Raw genomic sequence first — 23,107 nt, forward strand, 5'->3', positions numbered from 1 at the left:
CGCAATGAGCAAGCGGATGGTATGCCACACCCTGCAGGAAAAAGGTTTCGCTTCTGACGTCTTGCTTTTCTGGACATCCAGTCTCAAGTTTCCCATCTGGAACGGCGCTCCCTGCTGCTTTGTGAAGGCTTGCTGCAAGAGCCTTCGAAACCCAGGAGCTCTTGCGTTGAGCTGTGACGCGTCCTGGGAAGACCTCCCGTTGCAGCGGAATGAGCCCCACTTCCAGGGCGTGCTGGTAGCAAATTTCCCACAGCCCACAGGGAGCAAACGATCCCAGGTGTGATGTATCACCAGGAGAGGCTGAGATGAGAGTAAGGGTTCACGCGTGTGCCCGGACCGAGGTTAATGATGGGATTAGAGCTAGGGTTAGATGCAGGGAAAGAGTGAGAGTTATAATTAGGGATAAAGCTAACAGGTGATCATTACTCGTCATGTAACATGATACAAAGGGTCAGAAGAGGAACTGATTCAGGGTTACAATTTGGACTTCGCAGACAACAGGAGCACTAAATGGTGCTGAGGGGGACTCAATAAAGTGGACCGGCCGCCTAATGTAAGCAATTGTGCACAAATATTGTACGATGACTAGCGTTGCCGGTGCTTTTTTCTTAAAGAGTCAGTTCTTGGCACCCATTCCCTACTTGACTCAGCCTAATCTTCAAGAATATTTGTCAAGAACTAAAAAAAATCCAGAAACGGTTTAACCTCCCCGTCGGTGAATTGAACCCCGGTCTCCCGCGTGACAGGCGGGGATACTGACCACTATACTAACGAGGAGACGTGAGGGCATGAAATGAACAGCTGCTGATGTCTGCACAGCATCCAGCGACCACCTAGCTGGCCTAGGGGGGTCTCATTTTCCCCCGTCAAACGGCTTGCCCGATCTAAGGCTAATTTCTTTCTTTTTATCGGCACCAGGCTTAAAACTCAGTTTAAGGCGATAGTTCCGGGCTATGTTTGACTCCAGAGTTGAATCTGTCATCCCGCATTTCCTCAGCAAATCAAGCTACCCATCTCAAGTCTCATGAGCTGAGGACGGCAAAGTCCCTGTGGGCTTAGGACAGTCAAAGAAACCCCTGGGCTGCATGCTAAGCCCCTTTTCGGCTTCACTTTCCGAATCCTGCCCTAGCTTGCGATTAGTTTTTTTCTCACTTCTTGCCCCCATCTCCCACCTTGCCTCATGGTCTCCCCTCCTCTGCGCACCTGACAGTTTGCCTGCCCTTCCACTGCCTGTCTCCAGACTTTCCAAGGAGAAAAGGCAAAGCACTAAAGCGGGCCGGGCAACGGGTCAAGTTCCGCTTTCGGCGACTAGCAGGGAGGTAGCGTGGCCGAGCGGTCTAAGGCGCTGGATTAAGGCTCCAGTCTCTTCGGAGGCGTGGGTTCAAATCCCACCGCTGCCACTTTTCCTGGCCTTGCATTTTAAAGAAGAACGTAACGTTGACCTCTTCCTTCATTAGTGCCACCTCTGTCGCAATGAGCAAGCGGATGGTATGCCACACCCTGCAGGAAAAAGGTTTCGCTTCTGACGTCTTGCTTTTCTGGACATCCAGTCTCAAGTTTCCCATCTGGAACGGCGCTCCCTGCTGCTTTGTGAAGGCTTGCTGCAAGAGCCTTCGAAACCCAGGAGCTCTTGCGTTGAGCTGTGACGCGTCCTGGGAAGACCTCCCGTTGCAGCGGAATGAGCCCCACTTCCAGGGCGTGCTGGTAGCAAATTTCCCACAGCCCACAGGGAGCAAACGATCCCAGGTGTGATGTATCACCAGGAGAGGCTGAGATGAGAGTAGGGGTTCACGCGTGTGCCCGGACCGAGGTTAATGATGGGATTAGAGCTAGGGTTAGATGCAGGGAAAGAGTGAGAGTTATAATTAGGGATAAAGCTAACAGGTGATCATTACTCGTCATGTAACATGATACAAAGGGTCAGAAGAGGAACTGATTCAGGGTTACAATTTGGACTTCGCAGACAACAGGAGCACTAAATGGTGCTGAGGGGGACTCAATAAAGTGGACCGGCCGCCTAATGTAAGCAATTGTGCACAAATATTGTACGATGACTAGCGTTGCCGGTGCTTTTTTCTTAAAGAGTCAGTTCTTGGCACCCATTCCCTACTTGACTCAGCCTAATCTTCAAGAATATTTGTCAAGAACTAAAAAAAATCCAGAAACGGTTTAACCTCCCCGTCGGGGAATTGAACCCCGGTCTCCCGCTACTGACCACTATACTAACGAGGAGACGTGAGGGCATGAAATGAACAGCTGCTGATGTCTGCACAGCATCCAGCGACCACCTAGCTGGCCTAGGGGGGTCTCATTTTCCCCCGTCAAACGGCTTGCCCGATCTAAGGCTAATTTCTTTCTTTTTATCGGCACCAGGCTTAAAACTCAGTTTAAGGCGATAGTTCCGGGCTATGTTTGACTCCAGAGTTGAATCTGTCATCCCGCATTTCCTCAGCAAATCAAGCTACCCATCTCAAGTCTCATGAGCTGAGGACGGCAAAGTCCCTGTGGGCTTAGGACAGTCAAAGAAACCCCTGGGCTGCATGCTAAGCCCCTTTTCGGCTTCACTTTCCGAATCCTGCCCTAGCTTGCGATTAGTTTTTTTCTCACTTCTTGCCCCCATCTCCCACCTTGCCTCATGGTCTCCCCTCCTCTGCGCACCTGACAGTTTGCCTGCCCTTCCACTGCCTGTCTCCAGACTTTCCAAGGAGAAAAGGCAAAGCACTAAAGCGGGCCGGGCAACGGGTCAAGTTCCGCTTTCGGCGACTAGCAGGGAGGTAGCGTGGCCGAGCGGTCTAAGGCGCTGGATTAAGGCTCCAGTCTCTTCGGAGGCGTGGGTTCAAATCCCACCGCTGCCACTTTTCCTGGCCTTGCATTTTAAAGAAGAACGTAACGTTGACCTCTTCCTTCATTAGTGCCACCTCTGTCGCAATGAGCAAGCGGATGGTATGCCACACCCTGCAGGAAAAAGGTTTCGCTTCTGACGTCTTGCTTTTCTGGACATCCAGTCTCAAGTTTCCCATCTGGAACGGCGCTCCCTGCTGCTTTGTGAAGGCTTGCTGCAAGAGCCTTCGAAACCCAGGAGCTCTTGCGTTGAGCTGTGACGCGTCCTGGGAAGACCTCCCGTTGCAGCGGAATGAGCCCCACTTCCAGGGCGTGCTGGTAGCAAATTCCCCACAGCCCACAGGGAGCAAACGATCCCAGGTGTGATGTATCACCAGGAGAGGCTGAGATGAGAGTAGGGGTTCACGCGTGTGCCCGGACCGAGGTTAATGATGGGATTAGAGCTAGGGTTAGATGCAGGGAAAGAGTGAGAGTTATAATTAGGGATAAAGCTAACAGGTGATCATTACTCGTCATGTAACATGATACAAAGGGTCAGAAGAGGAACTGATTCAGGGTTACAATTTGGACTTCGCAGACAACAGGAGCACTAAATGGTGCTGAGGGGGACTCAATAAAGTGGACCGGCCGCCTAATGTAAGCAATTGTGCACAAATATTGTACGATGACTAGCGTTGCCGGTGCTTTTTTCTTAAAGAGTCAGTTCTTGGCACCCATTCCCTACTTGACTCAGCCTAATCTTCAAGAATATTTGTCAAGAACTAAAAAAAATCCAGAAACGGTTTAACCTCCCCGTCGGGGAATTGAACCCCGGTCTCCCGCGTGACAGGCGGGGATACTGACCACTATACTAACGAGGAGACGTGAGGGCATGAAATGAACAGCTGCTGATGTCTGCACAGCATCCAGCGACCACCTAGATGGCCTAGGGGGTCTCATTTTCCCCCGTCAAACGGCTTGCCCGATCTAAGGCTAATTTCTTTCTTTTTATCGGCACCAGGCTTAAAACTCAGTTTAAGGCGATAGTTCCGGGCTATGTTTGACTCCAGAGTTGAATCTGTCATCCCGCATTTCCTCAGCAAATCAAGCTACCCATCTCAAGTCTCATGAGCTGAGGACGGCAAAGTCCCTGTGGGCTTAGGACAGTCAAAGAAACCCCTGGGCTGCATGCTAAGCCCCTTTTCGGCTTCACTTTCCGAATCCTGCCCTAGCTTGCGATTAGTTTTTTTCTCACTTCTTGCCCCCATCTCCCACCTTGCCTCATGGTCTCCCCTCCTCTGCGCACCTGACAGTTTGCCTGCCCTTCCACTGCCTGTCTCCAGACTTTCCAAGGAGAAAAGGCAAAGCACTAAAGCGGGCCGGGCAACGGGTCAAGTTCCGCTTTCGGCGACTAGCAGGGAGGTAGCGTGGCCGAGCGGTCTAAGGCGCTGGATTAAGGCTCCAGTCTCTTCGGAGGCGTGGGTTCAAATCCCACCGCTGCCACTTTTCCTGGCCTTGCATTTTAAAGAAGAACGTAACGTTGACCTCTTCCTTCATTAGTGCCACCTCTGTCGCAATGAGCAAGCGGATGGTATGCCACACCCTGCAGGAAAAAGGTTTCGCTTCTGACGTCTTGCTTTTCTGGACATCCAGTCTCAAGTTTCCCATCTGGAACGGCGCTCCCTGCTGCTTTGTGAAGGCTTGCTGCAAGAGCCTTCGAAACCCAGGAGCTCTTGCGTTGAGCTGTGACGCGTCCTGGGAAGACCTCCCGTTGCAGCGGAATGAGCCCCACTTCCAGGGCGTGCTGGTAGCAAATTTCCCACAGCCCACAGGGAGCAAACGATCCCAGGTGTGATGTATCACCAGGAGAGGCTGAGATGAGAGTAAGGGTTCACGCGTGTGCCCGGACCGAGGTTAATGATGGGATTAGAGCTAGGGTTAGATGCAGGGAAAGAGTGAGAGTTATAATTAGGGATAAAGCTAACAGGTGATCATTACTCGTCATGTAACATGATACAAAGGGTCAGAAGAGGAACTGATTCAGGGTTACAATTTGGACTTCGCAGACAACAGGAGCACTAAATGGTGCTGAGGGGGACTCAATAAAGTGGACCGGCCGCCTAATGTAAGCAATTGTGCACAAATATTGTACGATGACTAGCGTTGCCGGTGCTTTTTTCTTAAAGAGTCAGTTCTTGGCACCCATTCCCTACTTGACTCAGCCTAATCTTCAAGAATATTTGTCAAGAACTAAAAAAAATCCAGAAACGGTTTAACCTCCCCGTCGGTGAATTGAACCCCGGTCTCCCGCGTGACAGGCGGGGATACTGACCACTATACTAACGAGGAGACGTGAGGGCATGAAATGAACAGCTGCTGATGTCTGCACAGCATCCAGCGACCACCTAGCTGGCCTAGGGGGGTCTCATTTTCCCCCGTCAAACGGCTTGCCCGATCTAAGGCTAATTTCTTTCTTTTTATCGGCACCAGGCTTAAAACTCAGTTTAAGGCGATAGTTCCGGGCTATGTTTGACTCCAGAGTTGAATCTGTCATCCCGCATTTCCTCAGCAAATCAAGCTACCCATCTCAAGTCTCATGAGCTGAGGACGGCAAAGTCCCTGTGGGCTTAGGACAGTCAAAGAAACCCCTGGGCTGCATGCTAAGCCCCTTTTCGGCTTCACTTTCCGAATCCTGCCCTAGCTTGCGATTAGTTTTTTTCTCACTTCTTGCCCCCATCTCCCACCTTGCCTCATGGTCTCCCCTCCTCTGCGCACCTGACAGTTTGCCTGCCCTTCCACTGCCTGTCTCCAGACTTTCCAAGGAGAAAAGGCAAAGCACTAAAGCGGGCCGGGCAACGGGTCAAGTTCCGCTTTCGGCGACTAGCAGGGAGGTAGCGTGGCCGAGCGGTCTAAGGCGCTGGATTAAGGCTCCAGTCTCTTCGGAGGCGTGGGTTCAAATCCCACCGCTGCCACTTTTCCTGGCCTTGCATTTTAAAGAAGAACGTAACGTTGACCTCTTCCTTCATTAGTGCCACCTCTGTCGCAATGAGCAAGCGGATGGTATGCCACACCCTGCAGGAAAAAGGTTTCGCTTCTGACGTCTTGCTTTTCTGGACATCCAGTCTCAAGTTTCCCATCTGGAACGGCGCTCCCTGCTGCTTTGTGAAGGCTTGCTGCAAGAGCCTTCGAAACCCAGGAGCTCTTGCGTTGAGCTGTGACGCGTCCTGGGAAGACCTCCCGTTGCAGCGGAATGAGCCCCACTTCCAGGGCGTGCTGGTAGCAAATTTCCCACAGCCCACAGGGAGCAAACGATCCCAGGTGTGATGTATCACCAGGAGAGGCTGAGATGAGAGTAGGGGTTCACGCGTGTGCCCGGACCGAGGTTAATGATGGGATTAGAGCTAGGGTTAGATGCAGGGAAAGAGTGAGAGTTATAATTAGGGATAAAGCTAACAGGTGATCATTACTCGTCATGTAACATGATACAAAGGGTCAGAAGAGGAACTGATTCAGGGTTACAATTTGGACTTCGCAGACAACAGGAGCACTAAATGGTGCTGAGGGGGACTCAATAAAGTGGACCGGCCGCCTAATGTAAGCAATTGTGCACAAATATTGTACGATGACTAGCGTTGCCGGTGCTTTTTTCTTAAAGAGTCAGTTCTTGGCACCCATTCCCTACTTGACTCAGCCTAATCTTCAAGAATATTTGTCAAGAACTAAAAAAAATCCAGAAACGGTTTAACCTCCCCGTCGGTGAATTGAACCCCGGTCTCCCGCGTGACAGGCGGGGATACTGACCACTATACTAACGAGGAGACGTGAGGGCATGAAATGAACAGCTGCTGATGTCTGCACAGCATCCAGCGACCACCTAGCTGGCCTAGGGGGGTCTCATTTTCCCCCGTCAAACGGCTTGCCCGATCTAAGGCTAATTTCTTTCTTTTTATCGGCACCAGGCTTAAAACTCAGTTTAAGGCGATAGTTCCGGGCTATGTTTGACTCCAGAGTTGAATCTGTCATCCCGCATTTCCTCAGCAAATCAAGCTACCCATCTCAAGTCTCATGAGCTGAGGACGGCAAAGTCCCTGTGGGCTTAGGACAGTCAAAGAAACCCCTGGGCTGCATGCTAAGCCCCTTTTCGGCTTCACTTTCCGAATCCTGCCCTAGCTTGCGATTAGTTTTTTTCTCACTTCTTGCCCCCATCTCCCACCTTGCCTCATGGTCTCCCCTCCTCTGCGCACCTGACAGTTTGCCTGCCCTTCCACTGCCTGTCTCCAGACTTTCCAAGGAGAAAAGGCAAAGCACTAAAGCGGGCCGGGCAACGGGTCAAGTTCCGCTTTCGGCGACTAGCAGGGAGGTAGCGTGGCCGAGCGGTCTAAGGCGCTGGATTAAGGCTCCAGTCTCTTCGGAGGCGTGGGTTCAAATCCCACCGCTGCCACTTTTCCTGGCCTTGCATTTTAAAGAAGAACGTAACGTTGACCTCTTCCTTCATTAGTGCCACCTCTGTCGCAATGAGCAAGCGGATGGTATGCCACACCCTGCAGGAAAAAGGTTTCGCTTCTGACGTCTTGCTTTTCTGGACATCCAGTCTCAAGTTTCCCATCTGGAACGGCGCTCCCTGCTGCTTTGTGAAGGCTTGCTGCAAGAGCCTTCGAAACCCAGGAGCTCTTGCGTTGAGCTGTGACGCGTCCTGGGAAGACCTCCCGTTGCAGCGGAATGAGCCCCACTTCCAGGGCGTGCTGGTAGCAAATTTCCCACAGCCCACAGGGAGCAAACGATCCCAGGTGTGATGTATCACCAGGAGAGGCTGAGATGAGAGTAGGGGTTCACGCGTGTGCCCGGACCGAGGTTAATGATGGGATTAGAGCTAGGGTTAGATGCAGGGAAAGAGTGAGAGTTATAATTAGGGATAAAGCTAACAGGTGATCATTACTCGTCATGTAACATGATACAAAGGGTCAGAAGAGGAACTGATTCAGGGTTACAATTTGGACTTCGCAGACAACAGGAGCACTAAATGGTGCTGAGGGGGACTCAATAAAGTGGACCGGCCGCCTAATGTAAGCAATTGTGCACAAATATTGTACGATGACTAGCGTTGCCGGTGCTTTTTTCTTAAAGAGTCAGTTCTTGGCACCCATTCCCTACTTGACTCAGCCTAATCTTCAAGAATATTTGTCAAGAACTAAAAAAAATCCAGAAACGGTTTAACCTCCCCGTCGGGGAATTGAACCCCGGTCTCCCGCTACTGACCACTATACTAACGAGGAGACGTGAGGGCATGAAATGAACAGCTGCTGATGTCTGCACAGCATCCAGCGACCACCTAGCTGGCCTAGGGGGGTCTCATTTTCCCCCGTCAAACGGCTTGCCCGATCTAAGGCTAATTTCTTTCTTTTTATCGGCACCAGGCTTAAAACTCAGTTTAAGGCGATAGTTCCGGGCTATGTTTGACTCCAGAGTTGAATCTGTCATCCCGCATTTCCTCAGCAAATCAAGCTACCCATCTCAAGTCTCATGAGCTGAGGACGGCAAAGTCCCTGTGGGCTTAGGACAGTCAAAGAAACCCCTGGGCTGCATGCTAAGCCCCTTTTCGGCTTCACTTTCCGAATCCTGCCCTAGCTTGCGATTAGTTTTTTTCTCACTTCTTGCCCCCATCTCCCACCTTGCCTCATGGTCTCCCCTCCTCTGCGCACCTGACAGTTTGCCTGCCCTTCCACTGCCTGTCTCCAGACTTTCCAAGGAGAAAAGGCAAAGCACTAAAGCGGGCCGGGCAACGGGTCAAGTTCCGCTTTCGGCGACTAGCAGGGAGGTAGCGTGGCCGAGCGGTCTAAGGCGCTGGATTAAGGCTCCAGTCTCTTCGGAGGCGTGGGTTCAAATCCCACCGCTGCCACTTTTCCTGGCCTTGCATTTTAAAGAAGAACGTAACGTTGACCTCTTCCTTCATTAGTGCCACCTCTGTCGCAATGAGCAAGCGGATGGTATGCCACACCCTGCAGGAAAAAGGTTTCGCTTCTGACGTCTTGCTTTTCTGGACATCCAGTCTCAAGTTTCCCATCTGGAACGGCGCTCCCTGCTGCTTTGTGAAGGCTTGCTGCAAGAGCCTTCGAAACCCAGGAGCTCTTGCGTTGAGCTGTGACGCGTCCTGGGAAGACCTCCCGTTGCAGCGGAATGAGCCCCACTTCCAGGGCGTGCTGGTAGCAAATTCCCCACAGCCCACAGGGAGCAAACGATCCCAGGTGTGATGTATCACCAGGAGAGGCTGAGATGAGAGTAGGGGTTCACGCGTGTGCCCGGACCGAGGTTAATGATGGGATTAGAGCTAGGGTTAGATGCAGGGAAAGAGTGAGAGTTATAATTAGGGATAAAGCTAACAGGTGATCATTACTCGTCATGTAACATGATACAAAGGGTCAGAAGAGGAACTGATTCAGGGTTACAATTTGGACTTCGCAGACAACAGGAGCACTAAATGGTGCTGAGGGGGACTCAATAAAGTGGACCGGCCGCCTAATGTAAGCAATTGTGCACAAATATTGTACGATGACTAGCGTTGCCGGTGCTTTTTTCTTAAAGAGTCAGTTCTTGGCACCCATTCCCTACTTGACTCAGCCTAATCTTCAAGAATATTTGTCAAGAACTAAAAAAAATCCAGAAACGGTTTAACCTCCCCGTCGGGGAATTGAACCCCGGTCTCCCGCGTGACAGGCGGGGATACTGACCACTATACTAACGAGGAGACGTGAGGGCATGAAATGAACAGCTGCTGATGTCTGCACAGCATCCAGCGACCACCTAGATGGCCTAGGGGGTCTCATTTTCCCCCGTCAAACGGCTTGCCCGATCTAAGGCTAATTTCTTTCTTTTTATCGGCACCAGGCTTAAAACTCAGTTTAAGGCGATAGTTCCGGGCTATGTTTGACTCCAGAGTTGAATCTGTCATCCCGCATTTCCTCAGCAAATCAAGCTACCCATCTCAAGTCTCATGAGCTGAGGACGGCAAAGTCCCTGTGGGCTTAGGACAGTCAAAGAAACCCCTGGGCTGCATGCTAAGCCCCTTTTCGGCTTCACTTTCCGAATCCTGCCCTAGCTTGCGATTAGTTTTTTTCTCACTTCTTGCCCCCATCTCCCACCTTGCCTCATGGTCTCCCCTCCTCTGCGCACCTGACAGTTTGCCTGCCCTTCCACTGCCTGTCTCCAGACTTTCCAAGGAGAAAAGGCAAAGCACTAAAGCGGGCCGGGCAACGGGTCAAGTTCCGCTTTCGGCGACTAGCAGGGAGGTAGCGTGGCCGAGCGGTCTAAGGCGCTGGATTAAGGCTCCAGTCTCTTCGGAGGCGTGGGTTCAAATCCCACCGCTGCCACTTTTCCTGGCCTTGCATTTTAAAGAAGAACGTAACGTTGACCTCTTCCTTCATTAGTGCCACCTCTGTCGCAATGAGCAAGCGGATGGTATGCCACACCCTGCAGGAAAAAGGTTTCGCTTCTGACGTCTTGCTTTTCTGGACATCCAGTCTCAAGTTTCCCATCTGGAACGGCGCTCCCTGCTGCTTTGTGAAGGCTTGCTGCAAGAGCCTTCGAAACCCAGGAGCTCTTGCGTTGAGCTGTGACGCGTCCTGGGAAGACCTCCCGTTGCAGCGGAATGAGCCCCACTTCCAGGGCGTGCTGGTAGCAAATTTCCCACAGCCCACAGGGAGCAAACGATCCCAGGTGTGATGTATCACCAGGAGAGGCTGAGATGAGAGTAAGGGTTCACGCGTGTGCCCGGACCGAGGTTAATGATGGGATTAGAGCTAGGGTTAGATGCAGGGAAAGAGTGAGAGTTATAATTAGGGATAAAGCTAACAGGTGATCATTACTCGTCATGTAACATGATACAAAGGGTCAGAAGAGGAACTGATTCAGGGTTACAATTTGGACTTCGCAGACAACAGGAGCACTAAATGGTGCTGAGGGGGACTCAATAAAGTGGACCGGCCGCCTAATGTAAGCAATTGTGCACAAATATTGTACGATGACTAGCGTTGCCGGTGCTTTTTTCTTAAAGAGTCAGTTCTTGGCACCCATTCCCTACTTGACTCAGCCTAATCTTCAAGAATATTTGTCAAGAACTAAAAAAAATCCAGAAACGGTTTAACCTCCCCGTCGGTGAATTGAACCCCGGTCTCCCGCGTGACAGGCGGGGATACTGACCACTATACTAACGAGGAGACGTGAGGGCATGAAATGAACAGCTGCTGATGTCTGCACAGCATCCAGCGACCACCTAGCTGGCCTAGGGGGGTCTCATTTTCCCCCGTCAAACGGCTTGCCCGATCTAAGGCTAATTTCTTTCTTTTTATCGGCACCAGGCTTAAAACTCAGTTTAAGGCGATAGTTCCGGGCTATGTTTGACTCCAGAGTTGAATCTGTCATCCCGCATTTCCTCAGCAAATCAAGCTACCCATCTCAAGTCTCATGAGCTGAGGACGGCAAAGTCCCTGTGGGCTTAGGACAGTCAAAGAAACCCCTGGGCTGCATGCTAAGCCCCTTTTCGGCTTCACTTTCCGAATCCTGCCCTAGCTTGCGATTAGTTTTTTTCTCACTTCTTGCCCCCATCTCCCACCTTGCCTCATGGTCTCCCCTCCTCTGCGCACCTGACAGTTTGCCTGCCCTTCCACTGCCTGTCTCCAGACTTTCCAAGGAGAAAAGGCAAAGCACTAAAGCGGGCCGGGCAACGGGTCAAGTTCCGCTTTCGGCGACTAGCAGGGAGGTAGCGTGGCCGAGCGGTCTAAGGCGCTGGATTAAGGCTCCAGTCTCTTCGGAGGCGTGGGTTCAAATCCCACCGCTGCCACTTTTCCTGGCCTTGCATTTTAAAGAAGAACGTAACGTTGACCTCTTCCTTCATTAGTGCCACCTCTGTCGCAATGAGCAAGCGGATGGTATGCCACACCCTGCAGGAAAAAGGTTTCGCTTCTGACGTCTTGCTTTTCTGGACATCCAGTCTCAAGTTTCCCATCTGGAACGGCGCTCCCTGCTGCTTTGTGAAGGCTTGCTGCAAGAGCCTTCGAAACCCAGGAGCTCTTGCGTTGAGCTGTGACGCGTCCTGGGAAGACCTCCCGTTGCAGCGGAATGAGCCCCACTTCCAGGGCGTGCTGGTAGCAAATTTCCCACAGCCCACAGGGAGCAAACGATCCCAGGTGTGATGTATCACCAGGAGAGGCTGAGATGAGAGTAGGGGTTCACGCGTGTGCCCGGACCGAGGTTAATGATGGGATTAGAGCTAGGGTTAGATGCAGGGAAAGAGTGAGAGTTATAATTAGGGATAAAGCTAACAGGTGATCATTACTCGTCATGTAACATGATACAAAGGGTCAGAAGAGGAACTGATTCAGGGTTACAATTTGGACTTCGCAGACAACAGGAGCACTAAATGGTGCTGAGGGGGACTCAATAAAGTGGACCGGCCGCCTAATGTAAGCAATTGTGCACAAATATTGTACGATGACTAGCGTTGCCGGTGCTTTTTTCTTAAAGAGTCAGTTCTTGGCACCCATTCCCTACTTGACTCAGCCTAATCTTCAAGAATATTTGTCAAGAACTAAAAAAAATCCAGAAACGGTTTAACCTCCCCGTCGGTGAATTGAACCCCGGTCTCCCGCGTGACAGGCGGGGATACTGACCACTATACTAACGAGGAGACGTGAGGGCATGAAATGAACAGCTGCTGATGTCTGCACAGCATCCAGCGACCACCTAGCTGGCCTAGGGGGGTCTCATTTTCCCCCGTCAAACGGCTTGCCCGATCTAAGGCTAATTTCTTTCTTTTTATCGGCACCAGGCTTAAAACTCAGTTTAAGGCGATAGTTCCGGGCTATGTTTGACTCCAGAGTTGAATCTGTCATCCCGCATTTCCTCAGCAAATCAAGCTACCCATCTCAAGTCTCATGAGCTGAGGACGGCAAAGTCCCTGTGGGCTTAGGACAGTCAAAGAAACCCCTGGGCTGCATGCTAAGCCCCTTTTCGGCTTCACTTTCCGAATCCTGCCCTAGCTTGCGATTAGTTTTTTTCTCACTTCTTGCCCCCATCTCCCACCTTGCCTCATGGTCTCCCCTCCTCTGCGCACCTGACAGTTTGCCTGCCCTTCCACTGCCTGTCTCCAGACTTTCCAAGGAGAAAAGGCAAAGCACTAAAGCGGGCCGGGCAACGGGTCAAGTTCCGCTTTCGGCGACTAGCAGGGAGGTAGCGTGGCCGAGCGGTCTAAGGCGCTGGATTAAGGCTCCAGTCTCTTCGGAGGCGTGGGTTCAAATCCCACCGCTGCCACTTTTCCTGGCCTTGCATTTTAAAGAAGAACGTAACGTTGACCTCTTCCTTCATTAGTGCCACCTCTGTCGCAATGAGCAAGCGGATGGTATGCCACACCCTGCATGAAAAAGGTTTCGCTTCTGACGTCTTGCTTTTCTGGACATCCAGTCTCAAGTTTCCCATCTGGAACGGCGCTCCCTGCTGCTTTGTGAAGGCTTGCTGCAAGAGCCTTCGAAACCCAGGAGCTCTTGCGTTGAGCTGTGACGCGTCCTGGGAAGACCTCCCGTTGCAGCGGAATGAGCCCCACTTCCAGGGCGTGCTGGTAGCAAATTCCCCACAGCCCACAGGGAGCAAACGATCCCAGGTGTGATGTATCACCAGGAGAGGCTGAGATGAGAGTAGGGGTTCACGCGTGTGCCCGGACCGAGGTTAATGATGGGATTAGAGCTAGGGTTAGATGCAGGGAAAGAGTGAGAGTTATAATTAGGGATAAAGCTAACAGGTGATCATTACTCGTCATGTAACATGATACAAAGGGTCAGAAGAGGAACTGATTCAGGGTTACAATTTGGACTTCGCAGACAACAGGAGCACTAAATGGTGCTGAGGGGGACTCAATAAAGTGGACCGGCCGCCTAATGTAAGCAATTGTGCACAAATATTGTACGATGACTAGCGTTGCCGGTGCTTTTTTCTTAAAGAGTCAGTTCTTGGCACCCATTCCCTACTTGACTCAGCCTAATCTTCAAGAATATTTGTCAAGAACTAAAAAAAATCCAGAAACGGTTTAACCTCCCCGTCGGGGAATTGAACCCCGGTCTCCCGCTACTGACCACTATACTAACGAGGAGACGTGAGGGCATGAAATGAACAGCTGCTGATGTCTGCACAGCATCCAGCGACCACCTAGCTGGCCTAGGGGGGTCTCATTTTCCCCCGTCAAACGGCTTGCCCGATCTAAGGCTAATTTCTTTCTTTTTATCGGCACCAGGCTTAAAACTCAGTTTAAGGCGATAGTTCCGGGCTATGTTTGACTCCAGAGTTGAATCTGTCATCCCGCATTTCCTCAGCAAATCAAGCTACCCATCTCAAGTCTCATGAGCTGAGGACGGCAAAGTCCCTGTGGGCTTAGGACAGTCAAAGAAACCCCTGGGCTGCATGCTAAGCCCCTTTTCGGCTTCACTTTCCGAATCCTGCCCTAGCTTGCGATTAGTTTTTTTCTCACTTCTTGCCCCCATCTCCCACCTTGCCTCATGGTCTCCCCTCCTCTGCGCACCTGACAGTTTGCCTGCCCTTCCACTGCCTGTCTCCAGACTTTCCAAGGAGAAAAGGCAAAGCACTAAAGCGGGCCGGGCAACGGGTCAAGTTCCGCTTTCGGCGACTAGCAGGGAGGTAGCGTGGCCGAGCGGTCTAAGGCGCTGGATTAAGGCTCCAGTCTCTTCGGAGGCGTGGGTTCAAATCCCACCGCTGCCACTTTTCCTGGCCTTGCATTTTAAAGAAGAACGTAACGTTGACCTCTTCCTTCATTAGTGCCACCTCTGTCGCAATGAGCAAGCGGATGGTATGCCACACCCTGCAGGAAAAAGGTTTCGCTTCTGACGTCTTGCTTTTCTGGACATCCAGTCTCAAGTTTCCCATCTGGAACGGCGCTCCCTGCTGCTTTGTGAAGGCTTGCTGCAAGAGCCTTCGAAACCCAGGAGCTCTTGCGTTGAGCTGTGACGCGTCCTGGGAAGACCTCCCGTTGCAGCGGAATGAGCCCCACTTCCAGGGCGTGCTGGTAGCAAATTTCCCACAGCCCACAGGGAGCAAACGATCCCAGGTGTGATGTATCACCAGGAGAGGCTGAGATGAGAGTAGGGGTTCACGCGTGTGCCCGGACCGAGGTTAATGATGGGATTAGAGCTAGGGTTAGATGCAGGGAAAGAGTGAGAGTTATAATTAGGGATAAAGCTAACAGGTGATCATTACTCGTCATGTAACATGATACAAAGGGTCAGAAGAGGAACTGATTCAGGGTTACAATTTGGACTTCGCAGACAACAGGAGCACTAAATGGTGCTGAGGGGGACTCAATAAAGTGGACCGGCCGCCTAATGTAAGCAATTGTGCACAAATATTGTACGATGACTAGCGTTGCCGGTGCTTTTTTCTTAAAGAGTCAGTTCTTGGCACCCATTCCCTACTTGACTCAGCCTAATCTTCAAGAATATTTGTCAAGAACTAAAAAAAATCCAGAAACAGTTTAACCTCCCCGTCGGGGAATTGAACCCCGGTCTCCCGCGTGACAGGCGGGGATACTGACCACTATACTAACGAGGAGACGTGAGGGCATGAAATGAACAGCTGCTGATGTCTGCACAGCATCCAGCGACCACCTAGCTGGCCTAGGGGGGTCTCATTTTCCCCCGTCAAACGGCTTGCCCGATCTAAGGCTAATTTCTTTCTTTTTATCGGCACCAGGCTTAAAACTCAGTTTAAGGCGATAGTTCCGGGCTATGTTTGACTCCAGAGTTGAATCTGTCATCCCGCATTTCCTCAGCAAATCAAGCTACCCATCTCAAGTCTCATGAGCTGAGGACGGCAAAGTCCCTGTGGGCTTAGGACAGTCAAAGAAACCCCTGGGCTGCATGCTAAGCCCCTTTTCGGCTTCACTTTCCGAATCCTGCCCTAGCTTGCGATTAGTTTTTTTCTCACTTCTTGCCCCCATCTCCCACCTTGCCTCATGGTCTCCCCTCCTCTGCGCACCTGACAGTTTGCCTGCCCTTCCACTGCCTGTCTCCAGACTTTCCAAGGAGAAAAGGCAAAGCACTAAAGCGGGCCGGGCAACGGGTCAAGTTCCGCTTTCGGCGACTAGCAGGGAGGTAGCGTGGCCGAGCGGTCTAAGGCGCTGGATTAAGGCTCCAGTCTCTTCGGAGGCGTGGGTTCAAATCCCACCGCTGCCACTTTTCCTGGCCTTGCATTTTAAAGAAGAACGTAACGTTGACCTCTTCCTTCATTAGTGCCACCTCTGTCGCAATGAGCAAGCGGATGGTATGCCACACCCTGCAGGAAAAAGGTTTCGCTTCTGACGTCTTGCTTTTCTGGACATCCAGTCTCAAGTTTCCCATCTGGAACGGCGCTCCCTGCTGCTTTGTGAAGGCTTGCTGCAAGAGCCTTCGAAACCCAGGAGCTCTTGCGTTGAGCTGTGACGCGTCCTGGGAAGACCTCCCGTTGCAGCGGAATGAGCCCCACTTCCAGGGCGTGCTGGTAGCAAATTTCCCACAGCCCACAGGGAGCAAACGATCCCAGGTGTGATGTATCACCAGGAGAGGCTGAGATGAGAGTAGGGGTTCACGCGTGTGCCCGGACCGAGGTTAATGATGGGATTAGAGCTAGGGTTAGATGCAGGGAAAGAGTGAGAGTTATAATTAGGGATAAAGCTAACAGGTGATCATTACTCGTCATGTAACATGATACAAAGGGTCAGAAGAGGAACTGATTCAGGGTTACAATTTGGACTTCGCAGACAACAGGAGCACTAAATGGTGCTGAGGGGGACTCAATAAAGTGGACCGGCCGCCTAATGTAAGCAATTGTGCACAAATATTGTACGATGACTAGCGTTGCCGGTGCTTTTTTCTTAAAGAGTCAGTTCTTGGCACCCATTCCCTACTTGACTCAGCCTAATCTTCAAGAATATTTGTCAAGAACTAAAAAAAATCCAGAAACAGTTTAACCTCCCCGTCGGGGAATTGAACCCCGGTCTCCCGCGTGACAGGCGGGGATACTGACCACTATACTAACGAGGAGACGTGAGGGCATGAAATGAACAGCTGCTGATGTCTGCACAGCATCCAGCGACCACCTAGCTGGCCTAGGGGGGTCTCATTTTCCCCCGTCAAACGGCTTGCCCGATCTAAGGCTAATTTCTTTCTTTTTATCGGCACCAGGCTTAAAACTCAGTTTAAGGCGATAGTTCCGGGCTATGTTTGACTCCAGAGTTGAATCTGTCATCCCGCATTTCCTCAGCAAATCAAGCTACCCATCTCAAGTCTCATGAGCTGAGGACGGCAAAGTCCCTGTGGGCTTAGGACAGTCAAAGAAACCCCTGGGCTGCATGCTAAGCCCCTTTTCGGCTTCACTTTCCGAATCCTGCCCTAGCTTGCGATTAGTTTTTTTCTCACTTCTTGCCCCCATCTCCCACCTTGCCTCATGGTCTCCCCTCCTCTGCGCACCTGACAGTTTGCCTGCCCTTCCACTGCCTGTCTCCAGACTTTCCAAGGAGAAAAGGCAAAGCACTAAAGCGGGCCGGGCAACGGGTCAAGTTCCGCTTTCGGCGACTAGCAGGGAGGTAGCGTGGCCGAGCGGTCTAAGGCGCTGGATTAAGGCTCCAGTCTCTTCGGAGGCGTGGGTTCAAATCCCACCGCTGCCACTTTTCCTGGCCTTGCATTTTAAAGAAGAACGTAACGTTGACCTCTTCCTTCATTAGTGCCACCTCTGTCGCAATGAGCAAGCGGATGGTATGCCACACCCTGCAGGAAAAAGGTTTCGCTTCTGACGTCTTGCTTTTCTGGACATCCAGTCTCAAGTTTCCCATCTGGAACGGCGCTCCCTGCTGCTTTGTGAAGGCTTGCTGCAAGAGCCTTCGAAACCCAGGAGCTCTTGCGTTGAGCTGTGACGCGTCCTGGGAAGACCTCCCGTTGCAGCGGAATGAGCCCCACTTCCAGGGCGTGCTGGTAGCAAATTTCCCACAGCCCACAGGGAGCAAACGATCCCAGGTGTGATGTATCACCAGGAGAGGCTGAGATGAGAGTAGGGGTTCACGCGTGTGCCCGGACCGAGGTTAATGATGGGATTAGAGCTAGGGTTAGATGCAGGGAAAGAGTGAGAGTTATAATTAGGGATAAAGCTAACAGGTGATCATTACTCGTCATGTAACATGATACAAAGGGTCAGAAGAGGAACTGATTCAGGGTTACAATTTGGACTTCGCAGACAACAGGAGCACTAAATGGTGCTGAGGGGGACTCAATAAAGTGGACCGGCCGCCTAATGTAAGCAATTGTGCACAAATATTGTACGATGACTAGCGTTGCCGGTGCTTTTTTCTTAAAGAGTCAGTTCTTGGCACCCATTCCCTACTTGACTCAGCCTAATCTTCAAGAATATTTGTCAAGAACTAAAAAAAATCCAGAAACGGTTTAACCTCCCCGTCGGGGAATTGAACCCCGGTCTCCCGCGTGACAGGCGGGGATACTGACCACTATACTAACGAGGAGACGTGAGGGCATGAAATGAACAGCTGCTGATGTCTGCACAGCATCCAGCGACCACCTAGCTGGCCTAGGGGGGTCTCATTTTCCCCCGTCAAACGGCTTGCCCGATCTAAGGCTAATTTCTTTCTTTTTATCGGCACCAGGCTTAAAACTCAGTTTAAGGCGATAGTTCCGGGCTATGTTTGACTCCAGAGTTGAATCTGTCATCCCGCATTTCCTCAGCAAATCAAGCTACCCATCTCAAGTCTCATGAGCTGAGGACGGCAAAGTCCCTGTGGGCTTAGGACAGTCAAAGAAACCCCTGGGCTGCATGCTAAGCCCCTTTTCGGCTTCACTTTCCGAATCCTGCCCTAGCTTGCGATTAGTTTTTTTCTCACTTCTTGCCCCCATCTCCCACCTTGCCTCATGGTCTCCCCTCCTCTGCGCACCTGACAGTTTGCCTGCCCTTCCACTGCCTGTCTCCAGACTTTCCAAGGAGAAAAGGCAAAGCACTAAAGCGGGCCGGGCAACGGGTCAAGTTCCGCTTTCGGCGACTAGCAGGGAGGTAGCGTGGCCGAGCGGTCTAAGGCGCTGGATTAAGGCTCCAGTCTCTTCGGAGGCGTGGGTTCAAATCCCACCGCTGCCACTTTTCCTGGCCTTGCATTTTAAAGAAGAACGTAACGTTGACCTCTTCCTTCATTAGTGCCACCTCTGTCGCAATGAGCAAGCGGATGGTATGCCACACCCTGCAGGAAAAAGGTTTCGCTTCTGACGTCTTGCTTTTCTGGACATCCAGTCTCAAGTTTCCCATCTGGAACGGCGCTCCCTGCTGCTTTGTGAAGGCTTGCTGCAAGAGCCTTCGAAACCCAGGAGCTCTTGCGTTGAGCTGTGACGCGTCCTGGGAAGACCTCCCGTTGCAGCGGAATGAGCCCCACTTCCAGGGCGTGCTGGTAGCAAATTTCCCACAGCCCACAGGGAGCAAACGATCCCAGGTGTGATGTATCACCAGGAGAGGCTGAGATGAGAGTAGGGGTTCACGCGTGTGCCCGGACCGAGGTTAATGATGGGATTAGAGCTAGGGTTAGATGCAGGGAAAGAGTGAGAGTTATAATTAGGGATAAAGCTAACAGGTGATCATTACTCGTCATGTAACATGATACAAAGGGTCAGAAGAGGAACTGATTCAGGGTTACAATTTGGACTTCGCAGACAACAGGAGCACTAAATGGTGCTGAGGGGGACTCAATAAAGTGGACCGGCCGCCTAATGTAAGCAATTGTGCACAAATATTGTACGATGACTAGCGTTGCCGGTGCTTTTTTCTTAAAGAGTCAGTTCTTGGCACCCATTCCCTACTTGACTCAGCCTAATCTTCAAGAATATTTGTCAAGAACTAAAAAAAATCCAGAAACGGTTTAACCTCCCCGTCGGTGAATTGAACCCCGGTCTCCCGCGTGACAGGCGGGGATACTGACCACTATACTAACGAGGAGACGTGAGGGCATGAAATGAACAGCTGCTGATGTCTGCACAGCATCCAGCGACCACCTAGCTGGCCTAGGGGGGTCTCATTTTCCCCCGTCAAACGGCTTGCCCGATCTAAGGCTAATTTCTTTCTTTTTATCGGCACCAGGCTTAAAACTCAGTTTAAGGCGATAGTTCCGGGCTATGTTTGACTCCAGAGTTGAATCTGTCATCCCGCATTTCCTCAGCAAATCAAGCTACCCATCTCAAGTCTCATGAGCTGAGGACGGCAAAGTCCCTGTGGGCTTAGGACAGTCAAAGAAACCCCTGGGCTGCATGCTAAGCCCCTTTTCGGCTTCACTTTCCGAATCCTGCCCTAGCTTGCGATTAGTTTTTTTCTCACTTCTTGCCCCCATCTCCCACCTTGCCTCATGGTCTCCCCTCCTCTGCGCACCTGACAGTTTGCCTGCCCTTCCACTGCCTGTCTCCAGACTTTCCAAGGAGAAAAGGCAAAGCACTAAAGCGGGCCGGGCAACGGGTCAAGTTCCGCTTTCGGCGACTAGCAGGGAGGTAGCGTGGCCGAGCGGTCTAAGGCGCTGGATTAAGGCTCCAGTCTCTTCGGAGGCGTGGGTTCAAATCCCACCGCTGCCACTTTTCCTGGCCTTGCATTTTAAAGAAGAACGTAACGTTGACCTCTTCCTTCATTAGTGCCACCTCTGTCGCAATGAGCAAGCGGATGGTATGCCACACCCTGCAGGAAAAAGGTTTCGCTTCTGACGTCTTGCTTTTCTGGACATCCAGTCTCAAGTTTCCCATCTGGAACGGCGCTCCCTGCTGCTTTGTGAAGGCTTGCTGCAAGAGCCTTCGAAACCCAGGAGCTCTTGCGTTGAGCTGTGACGCGTCCTGGGAAGACCTCCCGTTGCAGCGGAATGAGCCCCACTTCCAGGGCGTGCTGGTAGCAAATTTCCCACAGCCCACAGGGAGCAAACGATCCCAGGTGTGATGTATCACCAGGAGAGGCTGAGATGAGAGTAGGGGTTCACGCGTGTGCCCGGACCGAGGTTAATGATGGGATTAGAGCTAGGGTTAGATGCAGGGAAAGAGTGAGAGTTATAATTAGGGATAAAGCTAACAGGTGATCATTACTCGTCATGTAACATGATACAAAGGGTCAGAAGAGGAACTGATTCAGGGTTACAATTTGGACTTCGCAGACAACAGGAGCACTAAATGGTGCTGAGGGGGACTCAATAAAGTGGACCGGCCGCCTAATGTAAGCAATTGTGCACAAATATTGTACGATGACTAGCGTTGCCGGTGCTTTTTTCTTAAAGAGTCAGTTCTTGGCACCCATTCCCTACTTGACTCAGCCTAATCTTCAAGAATATTTGTCAAGAACTAAAAAAAATCCAGAAACGGTTTAACCTCCCCGTCGGGGAATTGAACCCCGGTCTCCCGCTACTGACCACTATACTAACGAGGAGACGTGAGGGCATGAAATGAACAGCTGCTGATGTCTGCACAGCATCCAGCGACCACCTAGCTGGCCTAGGGGGGTCTCATTTTCCCCCGTCAAACGGCTTGCCCGATCTAAGGCTAATTTCTTTCTTTTTATCGGCACCAGGCTTAAAACTCAGTTTAAGGCGATAGTTCCGGGCTATGTTTGACTCCAGAGTTGAATCTGTCATCCCGCATTTCCTCAGCAAATCAAGCTACCCATCTCAAGTCTCATGAGCTGAGGACGGCAAAGTCCCTGTGGGCTTAGGACAGTCAAAGAAACCCCTGGGCTGCATGCTAAGCCCCTTTTCGGCTTCACTTTCCGAATCCTGCCCTAGCTTGCGATTAGTTTTTTTCTCACTTCTTGCCCCCATCTCCCACCTTGCCTCATGGTCTCCCCTCCTCTGCGCACCTGACAGTTTGCCTGCCCTTCCACTGCCTGTCTCCAGACTTTCCAAGGAGAAAAGGCAAAGCACTAAAGCGGGCCGGGCAACGGGTCAAGTTCCGCTTTCGGCGACTAGCAGGGAGGTAGCGTGGCCGAGCGGTCTAAGGCGCTGGATTAAGGCTCCAGTCTCTTCGGAGGCGTGGGTTCAAATCCCACCGCTGCCACTTTTCCTGGCCTTGCATTTTAAAGAAGAACGTAACGTTGACCTCTTCCTTCATTAGTGCCACCTCTGTCGCAATGAGCAAGCGGATGGTATGCCACACCCTGCAGGAAAAAGGTTTCGCTTCTGACGTCTTGCTTTTCTGGACATCCAGTCTCAAGTTTCCCATCTGGAACGGCGCTCCCTGCTGCTTTGTGAAGGCTTGCTGCAAGAGCCTTCGAAACCCAGGAGCTCTTGCGTTGAGCTGTGACGCGTCCTGGGAAGACCTCCCGTTGCAGCGGAATGAGCCCCACTTCCAGGGCGTGCTGGTAGCAAATTTCCCACAGCCCACAGGGAGCAAACGATCCCAGGTGTGATGTATCACCAGGAGAGGCTGAGATGAGAGTAGGGGTTCACGCGTGTGCCCGGACCGAGGTTAATGATGGGATTAGAGCTAGGGTTAGATGCAGGGAAAGAGTGAGAGTTATAATTAGGGATAAAGCTAACAGGTGATCATTACTCGTCATGTAACATGATACAAAGGGTCAGAAGAGGAACTGATTCAGGGTTACAATTTGGACTTCGCAGACAACAGGAGCACTAAATGGTGCTGAGGGGGACTCAATAAAGTGGACCGGCCGCCTAATGTAAGCAATTGTGCACAAATATTGTACGATGACTAGCGTTGCCGGTGCTTTTTTCTTAAAGAGTCAGTTCTTGGCACCCATTCCCTACTTGACTCAGCCTAATCTTCAAGAATATTTGTCAAGAACTAAAAAAAATCCAGAAACGGTTTAACCTCCCCGTCGGGGAATTGAACCCCGGTCTCCCGCGTGACAGGCGGGGATACTGACCACTATACTAACGAGGAGACGTGAGGGCATGAAATGAACAGCTGCTGATGTCTGCACAGCATCCAGCGACCACCTAGCTGGCCTAGGGGGGTCTCATTTTCCCCCGTCAAACGGCTTGCCCGATCTAAGGCTAATTTCTTTCTTTTTATCGGCACCAGGCTTAAAACTCAGTTTAAGGCGATAGTTCCGGGCTATGTTTGACTCCAGAGTTGAATCTGTCATCCCGCATTTCCTCAGCAAATCAAGCTACCCATCTCAAGTCTCATGAGCTGAGGACGGCAAAGTCCCTGTGGGCTTAGGACAGTCAAAGAAACCCCTGGGCTGCATGCTAAGCCCCTTTTCGGCTTCACTTTCCGAATCCTGCCCTAGC

The 23,107-nt window shown here is 51.5% G+C and overlaps 21 non-coding genes across 21 annotated transcripts; 15 read left to right on the forward strand and 6 right to left on the reverse strand.

Annotated features, from left to right (window-relative positions):
• The first annotated feature begins 1,318 nt into the window (after positions 1-1,318).
• On the forward strand, positions 1,319-1,400 carry TRNAL-AAG (transfer RNA leucine (anticodon AAG)). Its single transcript has one exon. It is a non-coding gene; the product is annotated as a tRNA-Leu (tRNA).
• Positions 1,401-2,773: 1,373 nt separating this feature from the next.
• Positions 2,774-2,855, forward strand: TRNAL-AAG (transfer RNA leucine (anticodon AAG)). The gene has a single exon. It is a non-coding gene; the product is annotated as a tRNA-Leu (tRNA).
• A 774-nt stretch (positions 2,856-3,629) lies between these two features.
• On the reverse strand, positions 3,630-3,701 carry TRNAD-GUC (transfer RNA aspartic acid (anticodon GUC)). Its single transcript has one exon. It is a non-coding gene; the product is annotated as a tRNA-Asp (tRNA).
• Positions 3,702-4,241: 540 nt separating this feature from the next.
• On the forward strand, positions 4,242-4,323 carry TRNAL-AAG (transfer RNA leucine (anticodon AAG)). Its single transcript has one exon. It is a non-coding gene; the product is annotated as a tRNA-Leu (tRNA).
• Positions 4,324-5,710: 1,387 nt separating this feature from the next.
• Positions 5,711-5,792, forward strand: TRNAL-AAG (transfer RNA leucine (anticodon AAG)). The gene has a single exon. It is a non-coding gene; the product is annotated as a tRNA-Leu (tRNA).
• Positions 5,793-7,179: 1,387 nt separating this feature from the next.
• Positions 7,180-7,261, forward strand: TRNAL-AAG (transfer RNA leucine (anticodon AAG)). The gene has a single exon. It is a non-coding gene; the product is annotated as a tRNA-Leu (tRNA).
• Positions 7,262-8,634: 1,373 nt separating this feature from the next.
• Positions 8,635-8,716, forward strand: TRNAL-AAG (transfer RNA leucine (anticodon AAG)). The gene has a single exon. It is a non-coding gene; the product is annotated as a tRNA-Leu (tRNA).
• Positions 8,717-9,490: 774 nt separating this feature from the next.
• TRNAD-GUC (transfer RNA aspartic acid (anticodon GUC)) lies at positions 9,491-9,562 on the reverse strand. Its single transcript has one exon. It is a non-coding gene; the product is annotated as a tRNA-Asp (tRNA).
• A 540-nt stretch (positions 9,563-10,102) lies between these two features.
• Positions 10,103-10,184, forward strand: TRNAL-AAG (transfer RNA leucine (anticodon AAG)). Its single transcript has one exon. It is a non-coding gene; the product is annotated as a tRNA-Leu (tRNA).
• A 1,387-nt stretch (positions 10,185-11,571) lies between these two features.
• TRNAL-AAG (transfer RNA leucine (anticodon AAG)) lies at positions 11,572-11,653 on the forward strand. Its single transcript has one exon. It is a non-coding gene; the product is annotated as a tRNA-Leu (tRNA).
• Positions 11,654-13,040: 1,387 nt separating this feature from the next.
• Positions 13,041-13,122, forward strand: TRNAL-AAG (transfer RNA leucine (anticodon AAG)). The gene has a single exon. It is a non-coding gene; the product is annotated as a tRNA-Leu (tRNA).
• Positions 13,123-14,495: 1,373 nt separating this feature from the next.
• Positions 14,496-14,577, forward strand: TRNAL-AAG (transfer RNA leucine (anticodon AAG)). Its single transcript has one exon. It is a non-coding gene; the product is annotated as a tRNA-Leu (tRNA).
• A 774-nt stretch (positions 14,578-15,351) lies between these two features.
• TRNAD-GUC (transfer RNA aspartic acid (anticodon GUC)) lies at positions 15,352-15,423 on the reverse strand. The gene has a single exon. It is a non-coding gene; the product is annotated as a tRNA-Asp (tRNA).
• A 541-nt stretch (positions 15,424-15,964) lies between these two features.
• Positions 15,965-16,046, forward strand: TRNAL-AAG (transfer RNA leucine (anticodon AAG)). Its single transcript has one exon. It is a non-coding gene; the product is annotated as a tRNA-Leu (tRNA).
• Positions 16,047-16,820: 774 nt separating this feature from the next.
• TRNAD-GUC (transfer RNA aspartic acid (anticodon GUC)) lies at positions 16,821-16,892 on the reverse strand. Its single transcript has one exon. It is a non-coding gene; the product is annotated as a tRNA-Asp (tRNA).
• A 541-nt stretch (positions 16,893-17,433) lies between these two features.
• TRNAL-AAG (transfer RNA leucine (anticodon AAG)) lies at positions 17,434-17,515 on the forward strand. Its single transcript has one exon. It is a non-coding gene; the product is annotated as a tRNA-Leu (tRNA).
• A 774-nt stretch (positions 17,516-18,289) lies between these two features.
• Positions 18,290-18,361, reverse strand: TRNAD-GUC (transfer RNA aspartic acid (anticodon GUC)). The gene has a single exon. It is a non-coding gene; the product is annotated as a tRNA-Asp (tRNA).
• Positions 18,362-18,902: 541 nt separating this feature from the next.
• On the forward strand, positions 18,903-18,984 carry TRNAL-AAG (transfer RNA leucine (anticodon AAG)). The gene has a single exon. It is a non-coding gene; the product is annotated as a tRNA-Leu (tRNA).
• Positions 18,985-20,371: 1,387 nt separating this feature from the next.
• Positions 20,372-20,453, forward strand: TRNAL-AAG (transfer RNA leucine (anticodon AAG)). Its single transcript has one exon. It is a non-coding gene; the product is annotated as a tRNA-Leu (tRNA).
• Positions 20,454-21,826: 1,373 nt separating this feature from the next.
• TRNAL-AAG (transfer RNA leucine (anticodon AAG)) lies at positions 21,827-21,908 on the forward strand. The gene has a single exon. It is a non-coding gene; the product is annotated as a tRNA-Leu (tRNA).
• A 774-nt stretch (positions 21,909-22,682) lies between these two features.
• TRNAD-GUC (transfer RNA aspartic acid (anticodon GUC)) lies at positions 22,683-22,754 on the reverse strand. The gene has a single exon. It is a non-coding gene; the product is annotated as a tRNA-Asp (tRNA).
• Between the last annotated feature and the right edge of the window lie 353 nt (positions 22,755-23,107).

This window comes from Ambystoma mexicanum, unplaced genomic scaffold (genome assembly GCF_040938575.1).
Source record: "Ambystoma mexicanum isolate Mex_15411 unplaced genomic scaffold, UKY_AmexF1_1 Mex_scaf20, whole genome shotgun sequence".
Taxonomy (NCBI): domain Eukaryota; kingdom Metazoa; phylum Chordata; class Amphibia; order Caudata; family Ambystomatidae; genus Ambystoma; species Ambystoma mexicanum.